We start from the raw sequence: 11,431 nt of genomic DNA on the forward strand, positions 1-11,431 counted from the left end.
GAAAATGCAGTCTCACTTTATGAACCCTAAAATAACATTCAAAAAAACAAGTTCAATAGGGAACTTTCTGGGCAGATCATACTAAATTTCAGGACAGAAATATGATAAAATAAATGTAATTAGGATATTTCAAATGCAAGTCAGGATTAAAGCAATGAGATTCTGTTACAAATAGCGGATATATTTTCTGTAAGTTCATGAATTTAGACCTTTGTCATACTGTCTATTGATAGATGGGGAGACAGGAAATAATATATTTAAATAAAATGTTCCCAGTAAACACATCTTAGCAATGAAATTTAGTGCCTGCAAAAGGGAAAGAAGAAAGGAAGGAAACAGGGAAGGGTATTTTTGAGAAGGAGTGAGCAAACAGGAAAGGAAAGAGAAAAGCAAAGAAAAAAAAATACATTTTTTGAGGACTATGTTTTAAGTACTGTAATAGGTGTTTTCCTATGTCACCCGATCTAGTCTTTAAAATAATTTTCTAGATAAATATTATTACCTCATCTATATAGATGAAAAAATTGAGACCTGTAAAAAATTAACTAAAGTATACTGAAGCCAGAATTCAAGTTCATTTTGACTGTTAAGCTCATCCATTTTCCATGCTCTCATAATTCATCCTTTGGAAGTCATCAAGATTAATCTTCTTACATTTAAATGACTAATCATTGTTCAGCGAAGTGAATTTAAGTCCTAGAGACATTCATTTCCCATTCAAAGCTTGAATCTCCAAAGGGATCTTAGTGTTTTGGTACAGGGTATTCTAACTGTGAAACCTATGATGCAAGAATCAGGGGAGGCAATGCAAGTACTGATGAAGGAATCATCCTCTTAATGGTTGCTGTATCTTGAGTCAGGGATAGAAATCTTCCTTTAAGATACAGAACAATGAAGCTTCTGAGAGGGAAGAGTGTCAATGTAGAGAAATACTCTCTTTTGTAATTGACCTCTGGATTCCTGTACCAGACATAAACTGGCTCTGCACTCCAAGATTTCAGTCATTTCCTGTCTTACTCTCTGATTTTGTTTCCTATGCCCAGTTGAATCCTCACAAGCTATGCTCCTATTTTCTAACCAGTCTAATCTTACTTGATCCATTTTCAGAATATATCTAGAATCTTCTTACTTCTCATCAGCTCTACCATCAACACTACTGTCCAAGCCATTATAATCTTGTTTGTATTATAGCACTAAACTATTAGCTAGCCTTTCTACTTCTGCATTTGTTTCAGTATACAGTCTATTTTACTATACAGCAGATAGAATGAGTTTTTAAAAGTGTAAGGTCACGTTCTGTTGCATTTCTGACCAACATTGTCCAATGACTTCCCAATTCAGAGTAACAATCAAAGTCCTTGTAGTGGCTGACTACAGAGGTCTCCTTCCTCTTCTCTCTTAACCTTGTCTCTTTCTACTTTCCCCTCATGGTTTTTTTTCTGCTACAGGCACATCAGCTTTGTTGCTATTCAGAGAAAAGGCAGCTTCAGGAGTTTTTCACAGAGTTTCTTTCAAATGAAATGCTCTTCACCACAGTCTCATGGCTCCTTTCCTTACTTTATTTAGGTCACTACACTCATATGTCCTCCATCAAGAAAGCAAGTATTCCTATCACACCCTGCTTTATCATTCTCTTCTTTGTTGTTGTTATTAGCTACCACTTCTCCCTGGACTGTAAACTCCATGAAAGCAAGAAGCTTGTCCTGTTCTTTGATATGTCCTTGCTGGCTAGAATAATAATTGCCTTAGATTAAATTTCAGTAAATATTGTTAGAAGAATAAATAAGCATCACAATAAAATTAACTAATAATTAACTAATCTGACTTGTTTGGTGAGGAGGTATTTTTTAGAATGAACAATAAGCTATAAATATTAAAGGTCATAGGCAAAGGGAAAAAAACAAAACCTAAGATGCCCTGGTAAACTGCTTAAGATTGGTGCAATGGAAAACTTTGCATATTTATCTAGGAGTCAACAGAAATTCAGTGAAATTTGCTTCTGTTATTTTGTTCTGTGAGGAGTACTGTTGTTTCTTCATACACAGCTAGAGCTGTTCATGACCTATTATTAACTACTGTGGGCCAGAGCCAGGGTCTGGCAACAGACTAGCCCATGTAATCAAGCACCTATCAAATGTAGGTCCAACAAGGAGAATATAGGGTAAGAAAAAAGTCAATAGTAGGTAACCTAGGTAAGCAGGTCATGCAGGGATGGGGATATTAAAATAAAGTAACAGGGTCTCCTGGCCCATGGATGAAGCATAGATCAGTTTATTAATCAGGAGTCCTTCCAGTATAAATGACAGAAACCCGAATCAAATTAGCTTTTTCACAAAAGGGAATATATTGATTTATGTACCAAGAAATCTGGGAGCACTGGTCTAATTACAGCTAGACTCAGGGGCTTAAATGAGGGTATTAGTACTTTGTCTTGCTCTTCATCTCCTGAACAGGCTCCAATGTAGGTCGGGTGGCTCCCCATGGCCCCACTTCATATCTCACCAGTCTATCAACTCTGACAGATTAGGTCTTTTCTGATAGCACCAGATGAAATGTTCCAGGAAAGACTGCTTGGCCAGGCTTGAGTCTTGTTCCTGAACCAATCACAGTGTCCAGGAACATGAAGAAACTTTGACCAGGCCTGGGTCATATTCCTTTCTCCATGTTTCATGGAGAGTTATAAGACTCACATGATGACACTGAATTAATTCCCCCAAAGAAAAAAAATTCTATTACAGAATAAGAATGGGGGAAAGTTGCATAAGTAAAAGCAATGCATGTCTACTACATAGGCAGTAAAAATACAGTAAGATTGTCAAGAGTTTGACATGAGGGAACTTCTCGATGTGTGAAAAAAAAATTCTTTATGTGTGCAAAGGATTCCCAGACATGTAAAGATATCAGTGAAGAATGGCACAGGATGATATTGAAACATTTATTTGCCCCCAGATTATATATCAGTAAAAAGCAACAATTGAATAACATCAAACTAAAAGATAAAAGATGAATACACATCACTGTATTTTTTTTCTTCTAGATGAGTGACAGGTAAAAATGTGCTCCCCCAAATATAATATTAATTTAAAAATAACTAACCTTAAGATGTTAGAAAAATATCAGTTCTGATTCCTCAGTAAAGTTAGTAAATATATAGTCTTTAATTACTTAAATATAGAAATAAAACATAAATGCTTTCTATTATTAAAAATGATTTTTATTTACCTACGGTCCAATTTTGAAGTTATAATATGGAATGATAGGTATATATTTTGTACAGAATTTATTATAGTCTACATTATCTTTGACCATTTCTATTTTTTACTTTTTCTATTTGATTCTTTTATTTCTACTTTTATATATTGATTTTTATAATTAATTAAAGGATGTTTCTCTTCCAATTGTAGGCAGTAAAGCATCTTTAGAGAAGATGTTAAAGATCAGATTTAGGGGTTATTGACTGATCATCTATGCTTTCCATTGAACTGCTGCTTCTGTTGAACAGGAGTGAACAATATATACTGGATGCAGTATTAATATTTATGGTTTGGTCCTGGAAGCCAAATTGAATTTCTCTGTATAATGAGAAATTCCTGAAAATAAACATTATTAATAAAATATTACTGACCATGAATTCTTACACTTGTAAATCATTTTGCTAATGTTTGACTCTTTTAAGAACTTAATGTCCCTAAATTCAATGGCCTTCTTTGTCACCTCTCTCTTTAATATGTAAATATCTATAGTTTATATTTTCCTTTCTTGGTTGATTTACAGGAGATAGTTTCTTTTACCAAGTTTCCCTCCCCAAATATTTCTTGTTGACTTTCAGGAATTTTTTCCTGTTCTACGAAGGCTTCCTGTATGTCACTTGGCATCTTCAATCCAGGCTACTGCTCAGGCTTCAATGTAGATCACTGCTCACCAGGACAATATTACTCCTCCGAGATACCTTCAGCTTCTCTGGAGGCTGAGTCTTCTGGAGATGATAACGGGGACTTCAGGAGGGAGACAGACACAAGGCACCACATGGCCCTACTGACAGAACCCAGCTCCACACTTCAGCAGATGTCAAGGAACATGAAAATAAGCTTCTTCATATTTACCCCAGCTGGTGTGGCTCAGTAGAGGTGTGGCTCAGTAGATGGAGCACTGGCCTGTGAACCAATGGGTCCCTGGTTTGATCCCCAGTCAGGGCATATGTTAGGGTTGTAGACTGGGTCCGTAGTTGGAGGCAAAATCTCTCACACATTCATATATCTCTCCCTCTTTTTCTACCTCCATCCCCTGTTTCTAAAACTAAATAAAAATTTGAAGGGAAAAAAAGCGTGAGAAAGTATCCGTCTAATAATTACTTAAAGTTTACTGTTTTACAAAGTTTTACTTAATGGCCCCGAGGACAGAAAATATTACAATGTAGACTGAGGAAGAGAGGCATGAAATCCCATCATCACCCCCTTTCCCAGAGGACATCATAGCTTCTAACACCCCTGTGATCTATCCCTCCTCCAGGGGTCTACCATCACTGTCCTAGGCCCCAGACTTGTCACCTGGCTGTGTTCCTTCCATTACACCTCCCTACACAGAGTCTAGAGATAGAAACTAAAGAGATATTATGCAGAGCACTTAGTACTTCAATGTACAGAAATTCTCCTTTCTGAGACATAGTTGTCTTTACATTTGCATATCTATATGGCCCCTTTAAAGAGTTTTCCAACCTAAATGCAACCAAAATTACATATACAACACACACACACTATCTTCATGAAAATATCAATTCTGCTTCCTTCTTAAAAAGCAATATGCAAAGTGGTAGGTTGTCCTGACAATACTATTTAAGAGAAGAAGTCAGTAAAAGCATTTTAAGGTAGTGAATTGTATTTTGGAAATGAAAGTACAAAACTTAAGCCTCTCTGGGGATTAAGAGAGGAGAACGTACTTTCTCCTTTTCATGAATACTCCTTTGTTAGTCTCTAAGAATGAGCTTGACTTTCAAATATGCAAATGTATCACTGTGACCTCAGAGAATAAATGACTGCAATAGTGGAGTCCATTCTGTGGGCCATTTCTAAAATTGCTAGGATTTTGATATGTCTGGAGCAGAAAGTGAATTACCAGAGTCTACATTTTAAAACTGTTAGCATAGTTTGCAATAGTTTCACATTAATATAATTATGAAAACATGTGAAGATAATATTTATCTTTTTGAGGGTTTGAATATCCATGTTCAGTTAAAAGAGTAGTGCAGGCAGAATTCAATGTCAGAAGATGGTGCTACTCCCCAAGAAAGAAGATATTCTTTTGTCAAATGGGTTTCTACAATCTGACTAGTAGATAACAAACAACAGGTGGAAAGACAGCTGATTTTTTAAATTGAATTTATTGGGGTGACATTGGTTAATAAAATTATATAGGTGTCAGATGTACAATTCTATAACACATCATCTGTACATTGTTATGCATGGTCACCACCCCAAGTCAAGTCTCCTTTCATCACCATTTATCCACTCCCCCTCATCCTTCTGCCCTTCCTCCAACCTCCTTTCCCTCTGATAATCACCATACTACCTTGTCTGTGTGAGAGAGCTGCTGTTTGGATAATAACAGTGTGACTGAAACATCTTCATGCCTAATATGATTAGTGGCTGGTTCTATTAGGAAGCACAGTCATTAACTCTTTTATTCATGCACATTTACTGAGTTCTTATTTTTGGTAATGTTCTGAATTTTGGAGAATATAAATGAGAAACCATGCCTACAAAAAGCTAACAGTTTAAGCTAATAGTTTATCAACATTATATACATACATATATTCATGCACCCACACAGGACTGTTAAATATGCTGATGTAATATGTGCAATAAAGAAAAATGAGCAATTACTAGGCAGTTTAGAGGACAGACATTCTAGGATAAAGATAAAATTAGGAAAGCAAGGGAAATAATTTGTCTAGAAAAATAGACTAAGTATAAATGAAATGTGGATATAAATTGAGAAGATAAGCTGACTTGAACTTTGGAGGCCTGTGAGTACCCCATGAATATGCTTGTACATTATTTCATAATAACAAGGTTCTACTAAAGGCTTTTGAGTCAGGCAGTGTCATGATCAAAGCTGTGCTACGAAAGTCAGTCTGTGTGGTGGTGTGGAGAAGGACAAGTTAGGATAGAGGAAGAGAATGAAGAGCCTGGGAAACATCTGATATATTTACATATGGTTATTGAAATTTGCCAAGCAGATGTTATTCATGTATTTGGCGAGAGGAAGAATAGTTTGATCTTTAAGAATAAACATTCAGCCCTGGCTGGTGTGGCTCAATGGATGGAGCATCAGCCTGCAGACAGAAAGGTTGCTGATTCGATTCCCGGTCAGGGCACGTGCCTGGGTTGTGAGCCAGGTCCCCAGTTGTGGATGTGCAAGGGGCAACCAGTAAATGTATCTCTTGCACATTGATGTTTCTCTTCCTTTCTTTCTCCCTCCCTCCCTTCCCATCTCTCTAAAAATAAACAAATAAAATCTTTTTTAAAAAGAGCAATAGACATTCAATGTTGAGTCATGCTCATCTAAGATATTAAGCCAAATATAAACCAGATGTTTCACGATGTTTACTAAAGCAAAGTTTTCTTCTGAGATTTCTTGTATTTGCAAATATATTTCAATAATGACTTAAATTCTTAGAAATTGCAGAAAGAGAAATCTTCCCTTTACCATTCTGTCGTGTTTTACGTATGGTTAGTGACTGTCCGGAGCAGAGGGTCTGTAGGATTTCTCTAAAAGCACAGAGTGGCTGCATTTGGGCTGTGGCGGAAGTAGGAGGTATTCACCAAAGCTTCTCAGGAACATGTTTGCTATTACTTATTTTATTTCTAAACCTATTTTATGTTAAACATTTTGACTGCTCTAGCCTTCAGAGAGTTGAGTGTCTGGGAGATGGAAATGGAAGATACCTTGAGAGAATTCTTATGAAAAAGAAACAAAAATATTGGGGCTGAAGGAGATGTTTTTGTGTTGTTTGTTTTACTACACTGTTTCTGCTAACAAGAGCCAAAGAAAATGTTCATCCTTAACCCACAATGAACCTTCTTATTCCCTCATTTATCTAATGAAGGTTTGTGAGTCCCAAACACATGGGAAACATGCAAAGAACTCCAGTACAACAGCTAAAGGAACCTGGGAACAGGAGTCAGTGTGGTATTTTCAGGAGGGGAAGTGCCGGAGAATGAGACTGATTAGAAGGTAGAGACCAGATCATGACATGACTTGCACAAGTTATTTAAAAGTCTAGAATTTACCCTGTAGCAAGTGTGATCCTTTTGGATTGCCATTTCATATACTCAAAACCTGAAATGTATAAACAAAATACTTACAAAAAAGTCTGTTCCAGTTGTTGACCTTCCTTTTGGAATTTTTATGACTCAGTCAGTGTTGGCACAATAAAGGAAGACAGTTGCTAGAGCGAAGAGCTATCTGCTCTGCCACGTTTTTAGGTATCTGGGTTAAGCCCTAAAGGTTAGGTTGGATAAACTGAATTTTTTTTTTGCAGTGGAGGACATTATGTGGTCAAAGTAGCAACATCTGAGAGTGAAATTTATATTGGAAAATATGCAGTGGAAGGAGATCTGAGGACGTTTACTTAAATTGCTTAAGGGAATGACTTAATTCATGTTAAGTGCTAGTAGCAGTATTTGACACCTAGCACTCAACAAATGTCAGCTACTAATTTAATAATAATATTTATTTTTTTTAAAGAAAAAAATTGAGTAGAAAAATAAGGAAGCTTGTAAATTTGGAATAGGCTTATTCACTTGTTAACTTATCGTGAAGATATCCCAACTGATACATTCAATAAACACTTACGGGCACATCCTCTGTGCCAGGCACTGAGGTCAGCTATGGAGACACAGCAGTGATTTTTAAAAAAAGACAGAAAGCCCTGCTTGTGGAGGTTTTACTCTAAAAGTTGGTTTGGTTTAAGTTTCAGAGTCTGGAGCCAGGGTCACATAATCCATCAACTTCCAGATCTGTGGGGACTGCAATGGCTCTTCCCACCTCTGCCTGTAAAGCCTGCTGAAGAGGGACACGGTGAGAGGCAAGATGATCACCAGAAGGGATGGCGCCAATCCAATGGCTGTCCCCTGTGTGCAGGACTCACTATTCTTCTCACTATTGCTTCAGTAACTCCTGGCCCAACACCGATCCCACTCCCCCAGACCAACTTGTCCCTGTGCAGGGTGGCGGGCTCTTTAGGGTACTACTTTTCTGTAAGTGCAGGTGATTCCTTTCATGTAAGGATGTTGCTCCTGCTGCATGGTGGGTACCAGAGTAGCTGAGTTCAATTTTAAATGGAATGCTAAGCAATTATTAGGTCAATTATAACTTAGAAACTTCAGCAGTGTGTTTTTCTAAGCAGTCTGAACTAGTCATCATTGCCAAACTACTACTCTCAGGAAAGAAAACAAAAACAAAAACAAACTCTCTCTTCTTTTTATAAACTGTATACTAAGTGTGGGATTTGATGATGTCAATAGAATGCAGAATTTCTTGGTCCAAAAAATATCTTTATTATAGTTTAAATCATATTTTTATATGGGGAAAACTAAAACCTTACTTTGAAAACTTCTAAAAACTTCACAAAAATATCTGTGAAAGTTGTTAAATTGATTCTACTTAGCAAATTTTTGATTGATTTGTCTAATGTTAAAAACTTGCTATAAGCTTGTTTGCTTCACAGAGCCATTCAGGACTACTTCATCAGTCCAAGATCCTAAAAGAACTCTGTGGTGTCTTTTTATCTTTTCACACACAGGAATTTAGTTTCAATTATATTATTGATTTTGAAATAGTTCTTAAGCCAGGAGGAACATTCCATTCAGGCTTTCAGTATTGAAGCATAGTGTTTTTTTTTTATTATACAGAATTTTATTTTTTTTAAACCTTCATTTTTATAGAATATATTTCACATTAAAGTCTCACGGTGGGAAAATAACAGTTTATTACTTAAAGCTTTATATTTGTGGACATTTCAGGACAAGTAAAATGAACGCATCTGAGGATTAAGTCTCAGTTTAGAATCTGTAATATTTTGATACAAGGGACCTTTTCCCTACCAAGAACTTCTCTGTATTCAGAAGCTCTCTGGGCTCATTATTCCAAAATCTAGAAATGAGCAATGTCAGCATTTCCTAACTTTAAAGACTCCCAAAAACATATAACCACTAGTGACTGGTATCAACTAAACAAGAGGGGAAGTTTTCAAACAGTAAGTGCTGCCTAACTTTCTACAGTCTTTACTTATGAATGAATAGTTTTCCTTTCCTCCATCTTTCCCAGGGTAAATATAGAAGTTTGATCAGGTATTGAGAGTAATAAAGCTGAATTCCCTTTAAGAGTTTGATAAATTAAAATGCAGAAGCTCATATATAATGTTCAGTTACACTGTGAATCTTGTGGGAAGCTGGAAGACAACCTCAGTAACTCACCAGAATATGGAATTCAGGCTCACAATTTCTTGGATACAATTCCTTTCAAACCTTTGCCACATAGATTAAATTCCAAAACTAACCAGGTGATCAGAAGAAGAGGTTTATCTCACCTATGAACTTATCTGTTATTTCCTTCTTATTGTGAGTTGAATGGCATGACAGAGCAGAGGCAAAGAGGTGTAGAATCAATTCTCAAAGTATTAAGTCAAAAAGGTCAGAGCTTCCACAGCATGGCAACAGCTTTACAGATGCCCACATCATGATAGTTGAAATAACAAAGCCAAGCAAAAGTAAAAGCTGACAGTGCCAAGGCCTGCCTTGGCAGCTTTCTGCAATGCATCTCCATGGGCGTAGTCAGTAACAACTTGTCCAAGGCCCCAGTGACGATGGAGAGTGAGGACTGCAGCCAGGGAATAGTCCATCATAGAAGAAGGATTCAAATAAGCATCTGGAAGTAGACCCAGGAGCAAAACACTGACAACCCTCTTACCAGTCCAGTGGAGAGATGCAACTTTGGAACCAGAGTGGTGGCTGGGTGATAGGTGAATGTGCTGCATTCCACACCGTTCTGGCATAGGTTGGTCCTTGGAGAAATGCTGAGATTTGAGCAGGTCCGACCACTGGGGTTCAGAGGAAGAGAGCTCAGCCTCCTGGGGCACCACAGAGGACACTCAGCCTCCAGATATTCGCCATCTCACTCCTTAAGACTCCGAAGCATAATGTTTTAAAAGTCTGAGTAAATTTAAACAATTCTATAATCTACACAAGCATGTGCACGCGCGCGCGCGCGCGCGCGCACACACACACACACACACACACACACACACACGGACTGTCTGGCTAATAATAAAATTATTAGGCTGGATCAAGACATCCAGCAAAAGAATAGAAAATTCATGACAATTGCTTTGTAAAAACTTAGAAAAAAAAGTGTTTTTTACCTAGAAAATGGGTTCTCAAGTATAAATAAACCTAAATTATGCTCTTTTAAGGGGGTTGGGATATATAGATTGCTCTAAATCAGGGAAATTATATACATTGTGTATCACTTGCATTGAAATATTTATGTAAATGTCTCAAATTATTGTTGAGAAATATTCCCAGATAAATGTATAATAAATGAAAATACACATAGAATTTTTAAAATAGATGAACTTAAAAAAAGAAGTATTTTCTAATAAGCTATACTTAGGTGGTCTTCTTTAATACTGTACCAAAAACAGAGAGAACAAGCTCTCTTGCCAAATCTGCTAATCACACAAAACTGGGAGAGAAGGGTAATGCATAGAATTGATAATACACTCAAGATACCAGAGAACGGTCCAAGAACTCAACATTACAAAAGGCTGCAACTAACAATGTTATATTTAAGGAAGATTACAGTTTTGTGTTTGAATAAAAATAAAAAATGTTTAATTAAAAAAATAAGGTATAGAGCAGAGCTGAGGTACTTGGCTTCAAGGAAGTTTATGTGAAAAAGAAGTCAGGAAGTTTTAATTGACCAGAGATTATTATAATTATCTCATGAACATTAAACCTATTGTATAGACTGAGAAAGGCAAATTAATTTTAATCTTCAGAGGTCATTGTATATCCAGAGTATTATTATATTTAGTAAGTGGTGTAAAATTTTCATAGAAACAGCTGAAAATAATGATATTGCCAAGGAAATTAAAGTGATATGGTAAAGGAATGGTAACCATCTAATGTGAGAAAGCATTTAAGAGCCTAAGAATGCTCAGACTGTAGAAGAGAGAATATGCAAGAGAAATGCCAGCTGTATTTAAATATATAGAGCAATGTTAGGTAGAAGAGAAATTAGGTTTATTCTATATTGTTCAAGAGGATAAATTTAGAATCAGTTATTGAAAATTATTAAGAGGTACTGGATTCAATATAAAGACTTTTCTATTCATTACAATTGTGAGAAATCTTAAGATGAAAAAGTCCCT

General features: G+C 36.4%; 1 pseudogene; it reads right to left on the reverse strand.

The window, feature by feature from the left end:
• Window positions 1-9,626: 9,626 nt before the first annotated feature.
• LOC150011607 (succinate dehydrogenase [ubiquinone] cytochrome b small subunit, mitochondrial pseudogene) lies at window positions 9,627-10,172 on the reverse strand (annotated as a pseudogene).
• Window positions 10,173-11,431: the final 1,259 nt, after the last annotated feature.

Source organism: Furipterus horrens, unplaced genomic scaffold (genome assembly GCF_987537825.1).
Source record: "Furipterus horrens unplaced genomic scaffold, mFurHor1.1.pri manual_scaffold_4, whole genome shotgun sequence".
NCBI classification, from domain to species: domain Eukaryota; kingdom Metazoa; phylum Chordata; class Mammalia; order Chiroptera; family Furipteridae; genus Furipterus; species Furipterus horrens.